Here is a 21,108-nt window from a genome sequence, read left to right on the forward strand (position 1 = left end):
GAATAATGAAGGTCCAGTTTTTTTCCCCTGTCAATATAATACCCAGCCTAATGATACTGGATTTTGCTGCCTGTGGTTCTCAGTGTTCAGCCTTTGAAAGTGAAGTAAGCTATGGACTTGGGTTCACATGCTGAGAGACCGGATCTCACTGGCACGTTTGTATAGGCAAAACTGTCAGTTTGCTCCATTGTTAGACTCTACATGGAGTCCAGCAGTGGGCACATTCTTGCCTGATTCCCTACAATCATGAATTGGCACTTGCATCCTGCTTCAGTCACATGGAGTGTAGGATACAAAACTACATGCTTATCAATGTGGATTTGAAATGTTCAAACAAGGGGGCAAAGCAGAGAGTTTTACTTCATTTCAATTTGATATGTTTAGTTATTTTTTAATTATTTCCATGGGTGACACCGTTTGAAACTGTGCATTTTTGATTATTCACTTAAACTTTAATTCTTATTTTCAGTTTAAAACTACCTCTTCAATGATTAGCATTGAAGAAATACATTTGCTTTGAATATACCTGGTACTAAAGTTGTCAAGTTATTTCATGTTGAAATAACTTGTTAACTATGTGGTGCTTATTACTTACTGTCAGTTAACCTCTGCAATTAATTCAAGGGCTTTCTTATTCCCTTTGGTTTAAATTATTGTAGTATTAGAACATAGTGAAAAAATGTAACTTTGCCTGTATTTTCTTTCTCTCTGCTTAACATTTCTATGTTTCCTCTTTATTTCTCTCTGCATCTATTTTGAACTCACATTCACCCAGTTTACTTTACTTTTGTTATGCATTCAACTTGATTAGTTGAGGAAATAGAATATTACTTGACCTGCTCCTCAGATCCCAGATGTCCTTCCTGGAACAATTGCTGCCTATTTAGGGCTTGTTTTTAATATTCTATCATCTCTCACTTCTATTTGCAAAGCAAGGATGCAACTCCTCCTGAGTGTTTATAGGCACTGCTCTTAAATGGAAGAGCCAATGATACTAATAATTCAAGATCCCATTAAAATCAAGGGTTCTGTTGGGCAAATGTTTTAATTGCTTGTTTTATGTGTATTCATATATTTTAATGTTAATTATTTAGTTCATTTTAAATTATTTGTTTCAATATTAATAAATTTTAACTGTGTCTGTTGGAGACATTTAAAATTTATTATGAGGATTTTTGTAGGAAGAAACTGCAGGTGCTGGTTTAAATCGAAGATAGACATAAAAAAACTGGAGTACCTCAGCAGGTCAGACAGCATCTCTGGAGAGAAGGAATGGGTGAAGAAGGGTCGCGACCCGAAAAGTCACCCATTTCCCCGTTCCAGAGATGCTGTCTGACCCGCCGAGTTACTCTAGCTTTTTATGTCTATGAGGATTTTAGTGCTGGCAAAGCCATGGTCCCAGCTTTGCCATCTGTCATAAGGATTTCGGGAGAAGGGCTCCCACATTGCCATTCCCAAGGCCCTCTTGGCATCCAGAATGTGTGGCAGGGTTGTGTAGGGCCAGTGAAGTTCGCTCTTGGTGTGTACCTCATATTAGCATGGGTTTACAGAGACTATAGGACATCTGGCCAGCAGTATTCAGTCCCACAAGTACTCCAATATTACAATACAATATTAGACATTGCAGTCCCTTAAACCAAGGATGAGGCTTTCTGGAAAAAAAAGTTTCAACTGGTTTAGGCTCTGTCGCACAACCAACCGTCTTGATTGGTTGGTTGATATTGTCACGTGTATCAAGATACAGTGAAAAATGTTAGCTTGCATGTAATCCAGCTTTATCATACTATACATGAGTACCATGATGCCAACACAAGTACAATTGGTAGTGGAAAAAGAAAAATGCCAGAGGCAGAATATAGTGTTAAAGCATTATTGCATTATAGTTCTGGAGAAAGTGAAGATTACAAAAAAAGTGCAAGGACTGCAATGTGGTAGGTTGCAAGATTGGGATGGTACTCTAGCTTATGGGAAGTCTGTTCAATAGACAGCGAGGAAAAAACTGTTCCTGAAATTCCTTGTGATGCAGACACAGATATAATATTTACAACAAGCAGTGAACATACCACTGTGGTGATTCCAGTTGCACCACTTTCACGAAGAGCGTAGTACATCTTTCCTGGTATTAAATACATTATTTAGTAAATCACACAACTATACTTAAAAAAAGCCTCCCAATACAATTAATGGAAAATCATGAACTTTTCAACAAAGCACTTATAGTGATTAGTCCACACAGCTTAACACAGTCTTGCCTGCTGAGTGCACTTTATAATTGAATGGCTTCAACAAAGCTGTCAGAAAGGTCTAGATTGAGCGCAGTGTCGTATTTGGGGATGGTATTAACACTATGTTTGATTTGGATTGCTGTGTTAGATTTTTGATAAATGCTACAGGTCAAATAAAAGCTTGGAAGCAAAAAGTACGTCATCAGAATATACCGAGTTTACAAAGCAATTAAACATCATTGCAATACAATTTATTACTGAGTTTATTTTAGTTACGTCTATCCAGAAGAATCACTATTTTTCAAAATAATGGATTGGAGCATCCAGCACAACGCCTGTAGTTCTACGTTGAACTGATAGCAGTTCCCATTGTTAACATAAAGTATATAAAATTATGAGAGGTGTAAATAGGATTGATAGTCAGAACTTTTTTCCCCAGGATGGAAAAATCAAACTCTAGAGGGAACAGCTTTAAGATAAAAGGAGCAAAGTTTAAAGGAGGTGTGCAGAGCAGATTTTTTACACTGTGAGTGGTGAGTGCCTGGAATGAATGACCAGGGGCTGGGCCTGAGGCAAATACGATAGTACATTTAAGAGATTTTTGGAGAGGCATATGGTTATGCAGGGAATGGAGAGATATGGATTATGTGCAGGTAGATAAGAGTTGGTCATGGCGTCATGTCTGGCACAAACATTCTCGGCCCAAAGGACCAGTTCTCGTGCTGTATTGTTCTATCTTCTTTGCAAGCTTTTGGTCTGAGCTGAGCTGGATCAGTTGGTCATTTGGGACAGTCCGGCATAATGTATAAATAGCTCAGCTATTTGTTTTGAGGGAAAGGTTTAGCATGAGTTTCAAATCATCACAAATCACCAATAGCCTTGCAAATGAAGTGACCATTACTTGAAGTGACATTATTAGTATCAAAGATTTACTGCATTTAAGCTATTAACTGAAATTAAGCACAACACCGAAAATTGGGGTTTAAGCTTAGATGTAAATCTCCTTTACGTATGGTTTTGCTCCTGAAATTGATTCATTTTTTCTGCTTCTGAGGAAAAACATTTACAACTGCAATGTTTCAGGTATGCAGATATTGAATTGTTTGTCAACATTTACATTAAACATTGGGCATATGAATGTGCAGCCAATGCAGGGGTATAGAACACATGCAGGATTTGTTTAATTTGACATCATATGCGACACAATGCCTCTTCCTATGCTGTACTGTTCTATATCTATCAAGGAACTGCAGATGTTGGTTAGTACACAAAAGGACACAAAGAGCTGGAGTAACTCAGCAGGTCTGGGAGCATCTCTGGGGAACACGGATAAGTGACATTTCAGATTGTGATCGTTCTTCAGTATGAATAAGATACTCAACCCGTAACGTCACCTGTCCATGTCCTCCAGAGATGCCGCCTAACCTACTGAATCACTCCAGCACTTTGTGTCCTGTACTATTCTATGTTCAAATTGATTCTATTATTTTTGCTGCACTGTCACTGCAGACTTAACCCAGTTTTACAATCTGAAGGGGGAGGAAAATTATTTAAAATGGGGCACACTTTAAGTGCACACTCCAACAAATTCTAGTCCTATCGCATAACTTTCCCTTTGAACATTTCAGGTGCATATTTGCCTCATTTGTTTTAAGTGTTGAAATACTGAATCGGAATATAATACTTATGAATAAACTTCATCAGGCTTTCCCATGGCCAGTGACAGACAATGTCACAACCAGTCATTCACATCCTCAGAAACGAAAACCTGACAGTTACTGCATAGCTGCAGATAAACTGTAATTACTGACAACACTAGAACTGTTGGGTGAACCTGCTGCTTGGCCAATTTCATATTTCTATTTTATGAAATGTGTAGACTTCCCTTAATTTATAAAATTCAATCAGTTAAAGTGTGCTTACTCTATTTTATTGACCCTCATTTTCTCAAGATCTAAACAGTGAAGGAATATATATTTTTATTGGATTGTAAACATATTGGAGATGGACAGGAATGTGCCAATGTACTATTTAGCAGGCTGCCAGTGTTCTGCAGAAGATATTGGAAAAATAAATCCCTAATCATCAACTTTTTTGCAAAACGGAACCATATGTTTGCACTAGTTGACTGCGATAAGTCTCACTCAATTAAAATTTGTTGTCGCTGTGGCCTGGTTAACATTATCCTTGAATATTAGTTACAAAACCTTGGGAGAAGCTATTTTCTTTCTCCTTCCATTCCCCAATGCTGCCTGCCACTATCATGGATCATTTGGAATGTATGTGAGATGGTCTGAGGTGCAGATTATTAAATTGCAGCTGCTTTATAAATGTTCACAATTCATGCATTGCTGATGTTGGAAGGGAACAAGTCAATTACATTCTCAATCTGCTCTCATGACAAAATTAAAATGTCAGATGAAGGTGGCAGTCAAATTCTTAATTGAGTATATTTTGATGAAACTGGACATGGTTCAGTTGCAAGTTCATTTCTGATGGTGTTAATTAATTGTTAAAAATCTAAATCAATTGATTTTAATGTCCATATTCTGTTGATGCAATTTGTTATTAGTTCTTAACTTTGGATAATGAGAGCCCTGTATTCCTGTTTGTGATTATAAAATATTGAGCAAAAAATAAATATGTTTTAAAGTTCACCGTGCTACAGTGCCATAGTTTTAAAGTTTTAACTTTTTTTGAAAATCGTTCGAATTCAGTAATTTATTAAATAATCATTTCTTGCGCTTGTACAAAATGTAAAACATTTTTTTGTAAGAACCTATGTGTTCAATTTATTCAAGGACTTCAAAAGGCAGAAAACGGAAAAAAAAGTTTTACACTGTAGCTTTTGAGATTTTCTGCATTATATTGAACAGATAGTATGCCTTGTTGGTAGTGGTTATACAAGCGAAGGTCGAATAACAACTTGACATTTGAGAGACAATTATCCTTAAAGGTATGGAGAGGGGCGTTGAATCTAATTGACTATTTGGAATTGATATTGACTCAACAGGTGGAATGGGCACTTCTGTGCCAGAGCAAGTCTTTGATTATTGTTTCAGTTGTGCAATAACATTGTGTTCCTGTCCATTATTTTTGTGATTCATTTAGAAATTGAAAGATGGTTGCTGAGTACCCGGTGCATCCTTACCTGGTTTTGAACTGTGGAATAGTTGTTAGATCCTGATGGCGACCATATCCAAATCTAAAAAGGCAATTTGTTAATGAAACCCAGTGCACAATATCAATCTTAAAATGCGTAACAATAAATGGCAGTGCAATTTAAAATGTTGGGGTTTTAGCATATGTCATGTGAAATGCTTTAAATGCTGTTTTCATTGTTTAACTTGCACATTTTATGGAACTTTAATAAATTTGTTGTGCATTGCCAGCAGGAAAATTGCATGATCTAGTGATCTTTGCCAGCCTATAATGTTTCTGGTGGGAGGAATATTGAAGTAATTTTTTTTTTTTTTATGAAGCCATCTGAATGGGGATTGATTTGATCCCATCCAATGTCATTCTTCTGAAAGGATAGTTTCCTGTTACTCTGTTCTCCACTCTCATTGCAAAGCAATTTCTTGATGACTGATAACTATACCAAGTTTCTCAGAATTAGTCACCAAACTGTACTTTGGAAGGAGACCAAAGATGTCTTGTTCAGATTGTGTATATATCTCATCTGGCTGCATTGAGGCTCAGTCTCCAGAACTGTCTCCATAATATTTACATTTCTAATGATGAAATCTTACTCTTCGATGCCCCTCAGAATTTCCTGATTATATGGGTTTTTTTTTTTTAAGTGTTTCAGAATGTTTACTCATTCTTATTTTGGAGTTTCATTGCTCCAGGTCTGGAGTCCCACTGCATGAAACTAGATATCGATCACGTAAGTCAATTCCGTATCATGAGGGATGTGGAGATCATTTGTGGGAGAGACAAATGTCACTGATGGCTGAGGATTGTCCAGCAAAGGTAAAAACAAGAAACACTGGACTGGTCCACAGTCATGGTCTGAAATATTACCTTATGGAATATTCATATTTCATGAATTTGCCACGCAATTTCATCATTTTTTATAGTTCTTCTGCAAAAATGCAAGGTTGTTGGTGAAAGAAATTTAAATTTCCATCATGTTCATCTTTAGTTTTAGTTGTGAATGGCCACAAAGATGCACTTTCCCTGTTTCTTCCTAGCCCCACAAAGTTCCCACCTAACATGCCGCCTGTTCATTTCTCTCACTGGTGGATCACTTATCACACTAAAAACGTATTTGTCGACGTGCGGAGTTTACAGGTTCTCCCTGTCACCGCATGGGTTTCCTTCGGGTACTCCAGTTCCCCCCCTCACACATCTCAGAGATGTAGGTGAGTGGTAGATTCTGGGGGCAATTGATAACAATATGGAGAGAATAAAGTTAGATTAGATTAGTGGAGGATTAGTGTAACTGGGTGTTGTTGTTAAGGACGGAGTCGGTGGGCCAATAGGCCTGATTCTATTCTGTATATCTGTAGCTAATAAGATCCTAATAAATTCAAGGGAATAGTTCTGTTTAACTTCCTTCACTTCGACTTTCTATTTTTTTTAATGTGTCTGCTCCTCTTGAAGTAACCAGTAAGGAGAAACATGGTTCCAGTCCTGGAAACTTGAATTGAATATTGCCAACATTTTTCTCAAAAGGCAGTAATGCCTCTTCTATGATCTTTTGTCCAAAGGTTCTGTAAAAGATGATTTTGCCTGCGGGTTATAAAATAACAAAAAAGATGCTTTTGATTTGTACTTAACCCTCTACTAATGCAGCTCGACATGAGGCCAGACTTCACACCACCTGTCTGGTGTTTTTATGTTAGATTCAAAGATATTAAAAAATGAAAAAGTATGATTTTGGAAACCACAAATTGGTGTAGCAAGTTTAAAAAAATTATTGACTGGTAGTTGCCTCTCCAAGGAATTCAATGAATTGGCTTACAGGATAAACTAGAAGTAATTTAAGAACTCATGTAATAAAACGAACTGCAGATACTGGTATATACCAATAATAGACACATGCTGGACTAACTCAGTGGGTCAGGCAGCATCTCTGGAGACAATGGATAGGTGACGTTTCGGTTCATAACATCACCTATTCGTTTTCTCCAGTTTTGCTGCCTGACCTGCTGAGTTACTCCAGCAATTTGTATCTCTCATTATGGAATGAGCTGTCAGAGGAGGTAATTGTGGTCGATACTATATCAATATTTAAAAGACATTTGGACTGGTACATGGACAGGAAAGGTTTGGAGGGATATAGGTCATGCACGGGCAGCTGAGACCAGTGTAGATGGGGTGTCTTGATCAGCTTGGCAAGTTGGACCGAAGAGCCTGGTTCCAGTCTGTATGGCTCTATGAGAAATGGGTACGTGGTATTTTGATAAACATCCATATTATGAAGGAACAGGACAGAGAGTAGAGACCTGCATCAGAAATTAATTTAAATTTAAATTAAGTGTGGTTTGCATTGCTGTCAAACGCACCATTGAAGTTATTGAAACAGAAGCATTGGCACCAATTCTGAAGAAAAATCATATCCTGAATGTCATCTGTCCATTTCCCTCCACGGATGCTGCCTGACCTCCAACCATTTGTTTGTTGCTCAAGCATCTAGCATCGGCAGTCCCTTGAGTAACCAGTTTAAAGGTAGCAAGGATTGAAGGAAGGGATACGGGAATTCAGCAAATAAATGAATAGATTTTGCTGTTCATTTGGATGGTGATCTTTGTTTATTGTTTGGGCTATGTGATACAACTCGAATGATAATTCACACGTTTATATCATGTAAATATTCATTGAACACTGCTTCCTTGATCGATTGAAGTAGCCTTGGAAGTCTCAGGGTCATTTGTCTAATTTATTGATTTGCCACTCCCTCTTGTTGTGCCTGAAGGCCAGACGTTAATTATATAAATTGGTTTGAATCTGCATTTACACATTTCAAAACCAGGAACTTAGAGTCATCAAGTCATACAGTGCGGAAGCAGGCTTTTCAGCCCAACTTGCCTTACACCGACCAATATGTCCTATATAAACTAGTCCCACTTGCCTGCGTTTGGCCCATATCCCTCTAAACCTGTCCTATCCACGTACCTGTCTAATTGCTTCATAAACGTTGCGAGAGTCCCTGCCTCAAATACCTTCTCCATACACCCACCACCCTTTCTGTGAAATAGTTACCCCTCAGACTCCTATAAAATCTACTATAAAATGTCGTAGATTGAACTTACTATCTCTGATATTATTCTAGCCTAGACTAAAATATAAACTTCTGGAAACGCTCCACAGGTCAAGCAGTATCTGTGGGGACATTTCAGATTGTAACCTTGCATCAAAATTGTAGCTTCATGGTAATGTAATATACTGTTTGAAGCCAGATACTATAGACACTGGGAATTGGAAATGGAAAATGCTGGAAATCCTCAGCAAGTTATGGAACAATTATAGAGTGAGATGCAGATTTTAAGTTTCTGTTCCAAGTTAGTTTTCCAAGAAAAACAACCCCAGCATTGTAATTTTCTCCTCATAATTAATTCTCCACTGCCAATCTCCTCCACACCTTCTTAGGTGTTGTTACCGCCTTGTTCCAGTGTTACACCAGAATATTAGGTTATACTGTATGCTACTTGTGGCCTTGCTAGTGTTTCAGATAGTTTAGTTTATAGAGATACATGGTGGATAAAGGCCCACCAAGTCAATGCCGATCAGTGATCACCCATACAATAGTTCTATTCGACACACTAAGGACAATTTACAATAGCTAATTAACTGACAAACCTGCATGCCTTTGGAATGTTGGCGGAAAGCAGGGCACCAGGAGAATACCCACGTGGTCACCGGGAGAACGTTCAACTCTGTACAGATAACACCCCTAGTCAGGATCAAATCCATGTCTCTGGCGCAGGTAGAATTCTGACATGATTTTCTGCTTCTGTATGCCATGCTGTACCTTGATTGATAAAGACAAATAGTTTCTTCTGACTTCTTGAACATCTCTATTTGTCCATCTATCATCTTGAGATTCAAAGACATGGGCTCCACAATCCTTGTTTCTTTACACTATTTAGTATTCCAACATTAATGGCATGTTTCCAGTCTCCTTTGCCACCCCAAATACATTACCTCACATGTCTAGATTGAATTCCACTTGTCATTTTAGTGCCTGCCAAGGCATCCATTGAAATTCCCAAACCTTAAAACTTCTTCCTCGCAATAGAATACACTTGAATTTTTATATTTCAGATATCGGTCTAATTGTTGCACCTGGGTCATAAAGATATATCAGAGAAAGCAAGGATCTAGTACTAATAATAATAATAATAATAAATTTTATTTAATGGGCGCCTTTCAGACATCTCAAGGACACCTTACACAGTACATAGTACTGTGCCCAATGTATTCATTCACAAGCTCCTGTTTACCATTGTTTCATGTTGTAGCTTTCTCTATGATCCCCATGGGCTTGTGTTTCCTGGGTCCAACTTTTTTAACTCCATGCAGTTCATCCTCCACCTTCCTCAAAAACTTTAATGAAATTTCCTAGAAGAAACAAGAAACTACAGATGCTGGTTTACTAAAAAGCATGCAAAGTACTGGAGTAACTCAGTGGATCAGGCAGCATCCCTGAAGAATATTGACGGATGACCTTTCTCCAGTCTGCAGAAGTGTCCAAACCTGTAACGCCACCTATCCATATTTTCCTGGGATGTTGCTTGACCCGCTGAGTTACTCCAGCACTTTTTGTCCTTTTTTTTACTTTGTTTCCTGGATTGTTCTTGTGCTACTTCTAATATCAATTTGTGGCATCCCTCAGAATGTTTCTCCAAGTATCTGCCCGCCACTCCTGTTCGGCTATTGAGAAATATAATTAAGTAATGTCTCAAGTTGCAAGGGAACATTTAAGCTCTTACATGCAGAGATTACCAATACGTGAGTTCATGCTATATTGTATTTCTGTACCAAGTACAGTTACTGATTCCCAAAAGAAAGCAAATGTAGTTCAGTGACAAATTAATAGTCTACAAATGTGACTAATTGTTAAAGCAAAACTAAATTGTAACTCCTTTAAGCAGCTGAATGAGTATTGAACCCAATTAGTTCTATTTGGGATTCATAATTTTAACAAAATTAACAGCTTGCCTCCTACACCTGTGGCAACCAAAATACATTAGATTATTGATCTGAATTCTTCACCGTCGGTGTTAACATGTGAAGACTTAAGAATGCGGTTTACTTTGGAGAACTGAGGTCGTTATTCATTCAATTATTTGTGATGGGTTTTATATCAATACAACATAAAATAATCTATGCATGATTTTAAGTGGAAAGTTTAATTTTGAAGTCATCTTTCATCAGCCAGCACGTTAGTAAGGTAGGTTTGGTCACATGGTTATATTTGGCACCCCTAACTGAGCAGTTTTAGTACACCGCATTCCTGTTGCCTGCCTCTTTAATTCTCCATCCCATTACTACTTTGACCTTTATCTTGGATCTTCCGTACTGCTCGACGGAAGATCAATGTAAATTTGAAGAAGATTTTGCCATCTGACTGGGCAAAATGCAACCTTTTTTTACAACAACAATTATAAATAATCATACTCAAATCAATGTTGACTATTTCAAATGATCCACCCTCATTGGCCCTCCTTGATATCTCCTGAAATAATTCAAGCTACTCATAGTTTGTTTTATTTATGCTGAGTAAGGTTGTGCATTAATTTCTCACTCCTTCCAGGTTCCTAATTTTATTCCCTGAAATGAAATTCATAGTTGCCTCCACTTGCAACCCAGACTAAATAAAAAGTTATTCTGAAAACAGTTTAGGAGGACTTGATGTGATAAAGGATATATTACACAAAGGAGTGTGGAATTAAAGTTTCCAATCTACAAACGTGAGAGCTTACTGTTCCACATCCGTATTTCATTTATCCATGAATGCACATATTCTGCAGATTGCATTCCGTGTCATAAACGTCATAAAAGCTGAATTCAAAGTCAATATCTTTTGCAAAATCGCCCAAAAAAGATTCCACTGTTATAACGTCATAAATTTTGACATTTTGCAAGAAGTATTTGTATATACATACACTGTAATATCAGCATATCTATGCAATGTGTTAGTGTCACCTTGTGCTTTGGATTATTCCCCTTGCATTTCACATTAGTTTAAATCTGAGCTTTTTACAACAATGAAGGAGCAAGTAAACACCTCATATGTCATTTTCCCCGACACGTGAATAGATTTGGATACCTCAAACAAATAGCTCTCCCTCCCGAAGGAAATCATTAGTTCAGCTACATAACTGTTGGTAGAAACCGGATAGATTGATAGTCACAAATGTAGGATCGCCAAACAGTCAATTGTTAGCTTTAAGCTCACAATGGAGGCCCATTGAAAGGTGAGGCCAGATCATGTTATGTAGTTCTGAGCAGCAATGTGTCCAGAATCTCCACATACATGCTGCCAAATGCAGACATCCCTACTTTCCTGACAGATTTACAAGGCTCGGATCTGTTCATTTGCTCCACCCCACCTTGTCTTGCTGAGATTCCCCAGGTAAATGATGATTTCAATAGGAATTGTAGGACTATGGATTAGGAGGCAAAGATTACCTTAAGTATTTGTTTTAATGGTTTTAATTTCAAGTGTTTTAATGAGGGTATATTTTCAATTTTTATTTAATTAAATTTTAAAGGTTTTTATTTGGAGCAGGGCCTTCAAATACACTATTATAGGCCCTGCGACCACTTGCCCATGTCCCTGGTGTAAGCAAGGCCAATTGTTGGTGCCTCACAGATCTGAACCTTTTAAATCTGTCAGGAAAGTATGGATGTGTACATTTGACACCCCTTTGGACACATTGTTGGCCAGGGTGGTGAATCTGTGGAAATTATTGTCACAGGCATCCGTGGAGGCCAAGTCATTTGGTATTTTAAAAGTGGAGATTGATAGGTTAATGATTAGTAAGGTTGTCAAAGGTTACAAGGAGAAGGCAGGAGAAGGGGAGTGAGGGGAAATAATCAGCCATGATCTAATGGTGGAGGGGACGCCGAATGGCCTAATTCTGCTCCTATGTCTTATGATCTTCATGTCTGGACCAGGTAACTTTATATCAGCATTATGTAAATACAGGCATCAGCAGAGGGCAAGGAAGGCGATCCGTTCAGCAAGCACTTAGACATATGAAGGTATGCGGTACACAAAAATGCTGGAGAAAATCAGCGGGTGCAGCAGCATCTATGGAGCGAAGGAAATAGGCAAAGTTTCGGGCCGAAACCCTTCTTCAGACTGATAGGGGGTGGCGGGGAGAAGGAAGGAAAAAGGAGGAGGAGGAGCCCGAGGGCTGAGGGATGGGAGGAGACAGCCCGAGGGCTGAGGAAAGGGAGGAGACAGCAAGGGCTAACAAAATTGGGAGAATTCAATGAAGGTATGAGATGTTGCTCTAATTCCTCTTGTTGGCATGTGCATGTGGAATGAGCAACCAAAGTAAAATATATAATAAGGCCTGCCTCATAAGAACGCAGCTCTGAAGAACAGAATCTGCTCTCCTCGTCTCTGCTCCTGTGCTGATTCATAAATCCCGTCTCCAGGTATCCCGTTCTGCATGTCAGGCAAAACCAATGTTTATTTAAAGGTTTGTAGTATAACATATACATTTCTACTGCAATCCTCATATCCAGCAAATGATCTCAGTGTGCTTTGCAGGAAATTTGATCCCTAACAAGGAAAGAAAATCAAAAGACAGTTTGGGAAATTGAATGCAAAAGGGATTTTAAATCTGATTTTGCTGGCAGGTAAACAAGATGCATAAAGTTTCAAAATATATAAAAGCGTTTTCAGAGCTGAAGGAGGTCATTTCATAACTGATGCATGCCTTGGCAGTGGTGTAAAAAAACACTCAATATTTTGACCTAGTTTAATTTTTGAAAGGTATATTTGTTCTTGTCATTAACAGTTATGTTAAGAGGAGCAGAAGATGAAATAAGGGACGTTTTCATTCTGGCTAAATGGAGAAGGTTCTTTAAGTTATTTTGTGGGGATGGGGATGGTTTGTGGAGCTCTTGGATAAGGAAGGTCTTGATTTATCACTGAAGACACAGAAGCTCATTAGTAGCCATGGTCTTATTGAATAATTAGGCAGGCACAAGGGGTCATATATGGCCTTAACCTTTAATTGTTCACTTGCATCCACATGTTGATTCATGTTTCAGGAAAAACTGATGGGTATTGATCTCTGATAGCTGTCACACATTTGAACATCATCCTAACAGCTGAAATTCTGTATTAATGTTAAGTATCTTATCCAAATTGAATGATTACATATGTTAATTCGAGAAAATTCTCAATCATTAGTTGCAGCCCGGCCAAAGGATTCCAGAGATGTTCCTTATCCCAATGAATATTTTCCCTTTTATCGGTTACAAGTTCTTTCTGTGACATCACATGTTAAGACAAATTATTGTAAGAAAATGGAATTCATCTACACCTCAAGATATTATCTGGAAACAGGGAACTGAACTATATTGTAGAGTTAAGAGTACCATACGTACCAGCAATGGAACAATCTAAACAGGGAGGGTTTAGAAAATTAAATATGAGGCGCTGAGAGGCAGAGGGAAGTGAAAATAGAAGAGGGTATATGGAAATAGTTGAAATATTAAACAAATAATTTGCACCTCCCTTCATGATAGAGAATTTCCTTATTTTGAGGGAACCAGGGGCCAATTGAGAATGCAATACTTCATGTCATCAAAATCATGAAGTAGGATATAGTGCACAATTAAGGTGACCATATACTGACATCTACATGGAGCAAACAGCCTCATTCCAATGGTTCTAAGAGCTAACCACAAAGGTTTGGTGCATTTGTGGGTTTTCTCATATTCCCTCAAACTGTATAGATCCCAGTGGATTAAGTGGTAGTGTTACTATTGAAGAAGAGAAGGGGGAATAAATTAATAACTGTAGGCCAGGTATGATTGTGGTAAATGCTAAATCTAATGATGTAGTAAAAATGGGACATAGAGAATATGAACAGATTTTATTAAAGGACAACTCTGCTTGTGAAATCGAATAATTGTATTATTAAAGATGCTATTAGCAGACTAAATAAAAGAGAGTCATTGGGTGTAGTATATCTGGCCTTTAAAGACAATTGTTCATGTATCGCTCAAAATGAATTGGGTATCTCCAGGCTGTTACATATATTCTGCTATTGCTGGGGTATCAATCGGATCAGTGTTGCTCTCTTCACACTATTTATAGTCTATATTAATTTCAGGTAAAATTAAAAAAGGATTGTACGGTTTCCATATGTCTCAGCAAAATAAACTATGGTGGGGAAGTAAATTGAGGGGAGACAAAATCTGCAAAAAAAAGTGCTGATTACAGGGCTGCCAACTCTCACACTTTGAGCTTGAGAATCACTCATTTGGACAAGCTCTCATGCTGATCACAAATTTCTCACGCTCACAGAAATTGTTGAGAAATTATGTGATCAACGAAAATTTCAAAACTCATATAAACTGCATGGATGTTGGAGAGCTGGGGCTGAAGCAGCGTCGGGAACAGATGCCGGTAGAGGGGCTGGCGAGTGTCTGCCGGGCTGGCGAGTCGCTTGCTGCAGCTCTGGCCATGGAGCAGCTTCAGTGCAAGAGTCCCGGGCCGTCGGAGGCGTCGGAAGTGAGAGTCTCTGTGCCGAAGGGACAGAGACACTCAAAGGGAGGGGGAGGGAGAGAGGGGAAGGAGACAGAGAGATGGGGGGGGGGGAGTTGTGGGGGGAGAGAGGAGGGAGAGGGAGAGGGGCGAGAGAGAGGTAAGGGAGAGAGAGACGAGGAGAGGGGAGGGGAGAGAGTGAGGTGGGAGAGAGGGGGAAGAGAGAGAGGGGGTGAGAGGGAGGAGAGAGAATGGGAGAGGGAGGGGGGAGAGAGAGGGTGGCAAAAGAGAGAGGGGGAAGAGGGAGAGAGGGGGGGAAGAGAAACGGGGGAAAGAGAGAGAGGAGAGAGAGGAGAAAGAGAGAGAGGGTAGAGAGAGCAAGGGGAAGAGTGAGGTGGGAGGGAGAGTTGGAGGGAGAGAGAGAGAAGGGACATAGAGGTGAGAGAAAGGTGAGAGAGAGAGAGGCGGGGAGAGGGAAAGAGAGAGGAGAGAGAGTGTGTGGAGAGAGCGAGAGGGGGAAGAGAGAGGGAGAGAGGAGAGAGGGCGGGAGAGGGGGAGAGAGTGAAGGGGGAGAGAGGGGAAGAGGGGAGGGGAGAGAGGGAGAGGGGGAGACAGGGGAGAGAGAGAGGGGGTGAGAGGAGAGAGGGAGAGACAGAGGGGGTGAGAAAGAGGAGGGGGCGAGAGAGAGGGGGGGTGAGAGGAGAGAGAGTGGAATAGAGGGTGGAGAGATAAGCTACGCAAGGGATATGGGGAAAAAAGCATGAAAGGTACTGATTTTAGATGAACAGCCATGATCATATTGAAGGCAGTGCTGGCTCGAAGGACCGAATGGCCTATTCCTACACCTATTTTCTATGTTTCTATGCTTGAGTATATGGCAATAAAACTCGATCACTTGATTTTGAAGCATTCATGCATGGTGGAGGTATAATGTAGTCATAGAGTGATACAGTGTGAAAACAGGCCCTTCGGCCAACTTGCCCACACCCGCCAACATGTTCTAGCTACACTACCTGCTTTTGGTCCATACCTCCAAACCTGTCCTATCCAATCCATGTATCAGTCTAACTGTTTCTTAAATGTTGGGATAGCCCCTGCCTCAACTACCTCCTCTGGCAGCTTGTTCCAGACACCCACCACCCTTTCTGAGGAAAAAATTACCCCTTAAAAAGTTACCTCTTAAAAATACTTCATACAAAAAACATTGAAATTATACTTCTACAATGCACTAAAACATGATTTTACTACATCAAATTTCAAAAAGTCCCTACCCAGGGAGGGGGGACACCCCCCTTGTACACCCTCTCCCCACTCGGTTGCACCACTCTCTCACTGGGTACCCCCAAGGTCAGTGATCAGTGATCGCGCAGCCCCCCACACTTTAAAAAACGCTCCGCGGCCCCTGGTTCAGACGTAGAACACTGCCAGATGTGAGCGGGGAACTGAGGCCAGTTGTCCGTGATATCTGGATCCCAATGCTCAGCGTTACATGTTTCGAAGTTGGCTAATGGTTATTGTTTTGTAATTAGCCTGATTTGTAATTAGTTGACAAAACCTTAATTTATTAATCCGGAATATCCAGGGGGATGGGATAAGTGTAATATTAAAATGACATGCAAGGTGTCAGGCTGTCTGTCACAACATACAACCCCGATAACCCATTATTTCCTTCAGTTAAATATTGGGATGGTAGCACTATTTTCATTTGTCACTCAACTAATATGTTTGTTTACCTCACTGACTATTTCTAAACACCCCCCCCCCACCCCCCTAAATTCCTTTGACAGGTTGAATAGATATGTCCCCAATCTCATTGTTTTATTAATTCAACACGTAGATGAACATCCTCAAGGAGTGTAATCAGATGGAAACTGATTCAGATGCGATGTTTAAGAACTTGTTCAAAGAGGGGCATATTTTAAAGGAGTGACAGATATACCTGCAGGGGAATGTGTGAGGAGGTTATTATTTGTCTTTAGTTTTAGCTTGAACCAGGACATCTGAAGATTCAAAGTTTAATATAATAATTGTGCTGATACTGACTCTAACCAACCACGTAATGAACATCATCCATTCCGGAGGTTATATTTTTCTGATGCCATTTAAACTTCACTTGGATTTCAATCACCAATGTAAAAGTAATTGGGAATGGGGAGCATTGCAACACAAATTTGCTCTTGGTACATATTAACTGTAATATAATAATGTATGCATGTTGATAGGTGCAATCGAAACAAAGATCTTTTTATCATTGTTGTGTTATGAATACCAAAGAAAATATTATATACTCTCAAGATCACATTAAATAGAATGTTATTGCTTAAATATATAGTTATTGGACTTTGCATTTCGGAAAAGTCCCAACTTAGAAGAAGACAGCAAAATACTGAAAATATTGGGGGTGAAAATGACTTCAGAACAGTTTGTTAGGAAAATGAAAGAAATGGTAACAGAATATTTATACAGCTGAGTGAGTAAAATTTTATGGATGAGAAATTGTGTTCAACCAATTGATGACTTATTTGACAAAGTAACTAGCATGTTAGATAACAAGGAAGCCAATGGGTGTAGCAAATTTTGTTATACATAATTTGGTCTGTGAAGTGCCCCATAAAAGATTACCGCATTAGATAAGCACCTGTGGACTTGAAAGTAATAGGTTAAGTCCAGGGGGTCAGATATGGGGCTTTATGTGTGGGACAGATATATTGTCAGTGCAGAGGGGCTAGGAGCAAGGCCAAGTCAAGTCAAGGTCTGGAATAGTACTAGGTGTGCAGTCAAAGCTGTGACAATGGGAGTGTTCAGCACTGGGAACCTAAGCAGGTAAGCAGCTATGATCAGGGTAGAATAGGGGGCCAGTTGTAAGGCTGGACTCAAGGTCAGGAATGAGAGAAGGTATGCAACTGGAGTCAGGGTCAGGCGTAGTACCAAGTGTGCAGTGAGACCCAGGTTGGTCAACATGGGCCAAGTGTTTGATTATAATCTGATTTCCATACATGAATATACTAGGATCATTCATGTGCTGCACGTGTTGATCAGAGCCTGGGCTCTACTGTGGAATATAATTAGGAATGTAATTTAGTCTAACCTTATTCACAGCTAATCCAATTTAAAGCATATATATTGCATTCAAGTGTAAGTTAAAAGACTCGCTACAGTATGCACCATATTGAACAATTTCAAGCTGAAAAATGCAAAAGCTCCGTACCAATGGGAGGGGGGACAACCCTCCTCCCCCCCACCCCTCCCCCCTCCCCAAACTAACTCTTATTACTAACTTATTTTTGTAACCACTGTTTGTTAAAGAATAGGAATCACTGAGACCAAGACCATTGGATTGACCAATTTGTTTGGTATTCAAATCACTTATTCACTTGAGGATCATAACTGCTGTATATTTCGCTAGTTTGGTTTTAATTTTCCAGAAATAATTTACTGGATTATTAGTAAAATCTATTCACCTACTAACTCTACAAATGTCATTACTTGTGTAAAATGTTGTACAGAACATAATAGGATTTTATTTTTTATGCACTATTTGGTATGGCACAGTTAGCCATGCTTGGAGAAATATATCTTGGTGGGATTTGTCCCGGAATTTATTTATTTACTAATTGTTTCATGTGCCCCAAAGTAGGAAGTGTTTCGGTTTTATAAAATCTGTTTCTATGCTACTCAAATTAGATAATTAGCATGGAAGAACATTGGATCATGTTAATGAACCTAGAAAACGCTTGTTTAATACTTCGAGCAGTTAACAAGCTGTTTGACTAATGTAGAAGACAGAAATAGCTTTAATCTACCTGTGTTTATGAAGTCTAGTTTAATTATGGGGAAATGCAAGTTCTGTCATTCTTCTATTCTTATGAGACATTTACAAAAAAAAACTAATTTAATAACTTGGTAAAACTAGAGGCCTACATTTATGGAAAACATATGTATTGTTTGGTTCAAAGAAGAGGGACATAAATGATAGACAAAAAATGCTGGAGTAACTCAGCGGGCCAGGCAGCATCTCTGGAGAGAAGGAATACGTGGCGTTTCGGGTCGAGACCCTTCGCCAGACTGATGTCAAGGAAGTGGGCGGGACAGAGATAGAATGTAGTCGGAGACTGAAAGATTGATGGGAGAACTGGGAATGGGGAGATGGAGAGAGAGAGAGGGAAAGCGATGGCTTTGTAGTTAATGTTCATACCGCTGGGTTGTAAGCTTTCCAAACGGAATATGAGGTGCTGTTCCTTCAATTTGCGCTAGGCCTCACTCTGATAATGGAGGAGGCTCAGGATAGAAAGGTGAGATTGGGAATGGGAGGGGGAGTTAAAGTGCTGAGCGGAGGTGTTCTGCGAAACGATCGCCGAACCTGCGCTTATTCTCACCGATATGCAGGAGTTGACACCTGGAACAGCGGATACAGTAGATGAGGTTGTAGGAGGTGCAAGTAAACCTCTGTCTCACCTGAAAAGACTGTTGGGGTCCTTGGATGGAGTCAAGGTGGGAGGTAAAGAGACAGGTGTTGCATCTCCAGCAGTTGCAGGGGAAAATGCCTGGGGAAGGAGTGGTTTGGTTGGGAAGGGACAAGTTGATCAGGGAGTTGCGGAGGGAATGGTCTCGGCGGAAAGCAGAAAGGGGTGGAGATGGGAAGATATGGCCAGTGGTGGGATCCCATTGGAGCTGGTGAAAATGTTGGAGGATTATATGCTGTATGCGATGGCTGTTGGGGTGGAAGGCGAGGACGAGGGGGACTCTGTCCTTGTTACGAATGGGGGGAGGGGGAGCAAGGGCGGAGCTGCGGGATATTGAGGAGACCCCAGTGAGAGACTGATCTATAATGGAAGAGGGGAACCTCCATTCCTTAAAGAATGAGGACATCTCCGATGACCTGATATGGAAAACCTCATCCTTGGCGCAGATGCGGCATTGACAGAGGAATTGGGAGTAGGGGATAGAGTCTTTACAGGAAGCAGGGTGGGAAGAAGTGTAGTCTAGATAACTATGGTAGTCAGTGGGTTTGTAATATATAGACATAGAAACATAGAAATTAGGTGCAGGAGTAGGCCATTCGGCCCTTCGAGCCTGCACCGCCATTCAATATGATCATGGCTGATCATCCAACTCAGTATCCCGTACCTGCCTTCTCTCCATACCCTCTGATCCCCTTAGCCACAAGGGCCACATCTAACTCCCTCTTAAATATAGCCAATGAACTGGCCTCAACTACCCTCTGTGGCAGAGAGTTCCAGAGATTCACCACTCTCTGTGTGAAAAAAAAAATTTCATCTCGGTTTTAAAGGATTTCCCCCTTATCCTTAAGCTGTGACCCCTTGTCCTGGACTTCCCCAACATCGGGAACAATCTTCCTGCATCTAGCCTGTCCAACCCCTTAAGAATTTTGTAAGTTTCTATAAGATCCCTCCTCAATCTCCTAAATTCTAGAGAGTATAAACCAAGTCTATCCAGTCTTTCTTCATAAGACAGTCCTGACATCCCAGGAATTATATGTCAATCAGGTCAGTCAATAGTCTGTCTCCTGTGATGGATACGGTGAGATCTAGAAACGGTAGGGAAATGTTGGAGATGGTCCAAGAGAATTTGAGTGCAAGATGGAAATTAGTCGTGAAATTGATGGTCAGTGAGTTCTGCATGTGTGCAGGAGGTAGCACCGATGCAGTCACCAATGTAGCGGAGGTAGAGTTCGGGGATAGGGCCAGTGTACACCTGGAACAGTGATGACGTACCCAACAAAGAGGCAGGCATAGCTGGGGCCCATGCAAATGTCCATAGCTACGCCTTGGATTTGGAGAAAGTGGGAGAAGTCGAAGGAAAAATATCAGGTAGTATAATGTATTACATCTGTTCAGCAGTGAGGTAACAATTTAATGGAGTAGCAAGGTATTAAAAAGTAACATAATACAGATGTATATTCAGCTCACAATACAAAGATGTGGGACTTGTATTTTCATAATCATTGAAGCATTATTACTTTTTTAAAGTGTCATCACAAAAGATGGAAGTGATTAGTGTACACAGAATCAATTGGCAAAAAGATTTAGTAAATTGTTGAGCCAGGTAGCAAATAATTAGCTATCCTTTGATTGATTGACTGAAATATGAAACAAGCCCCTTAGCCCACCAGGTCCATTGATCACACGTTCATACTAGTTAGATACTTAGATACATAGACAATAGGTGCAGGAGTAG

At 39.9% G+C, this 21,108-nt stretch overlaps 1 protein-coding gene across 1 annotated transcript in view; it reads left to right on the plus strand.

The window, feature by feature from the left end:
* The window catches only part of atrnl1 (attractin like 1), a 720,322-nt gene that overhangs the window by 525,135 nt on the left and 174,079 nt on the right, over positions 1–21,108 (plus strand). The window lies entirely within an intron of this gene.

The sequence above is a fragment of the Amblyraja radiata genome, chromosome 15 (genome assembly GCF_010909765.2).
Source record: "Amblyraja radiata isolate CabotCenter1 chromosome 15, sAmbRad1.1.pri, whole genome shotgun sequence".
Taxonomy (NCBI): Eukaryota; Metazoa; Chordata; class Chondrichthyes; order Rajiformes; family Rajidae; genus Amblyraja; species Amblyraja radiata.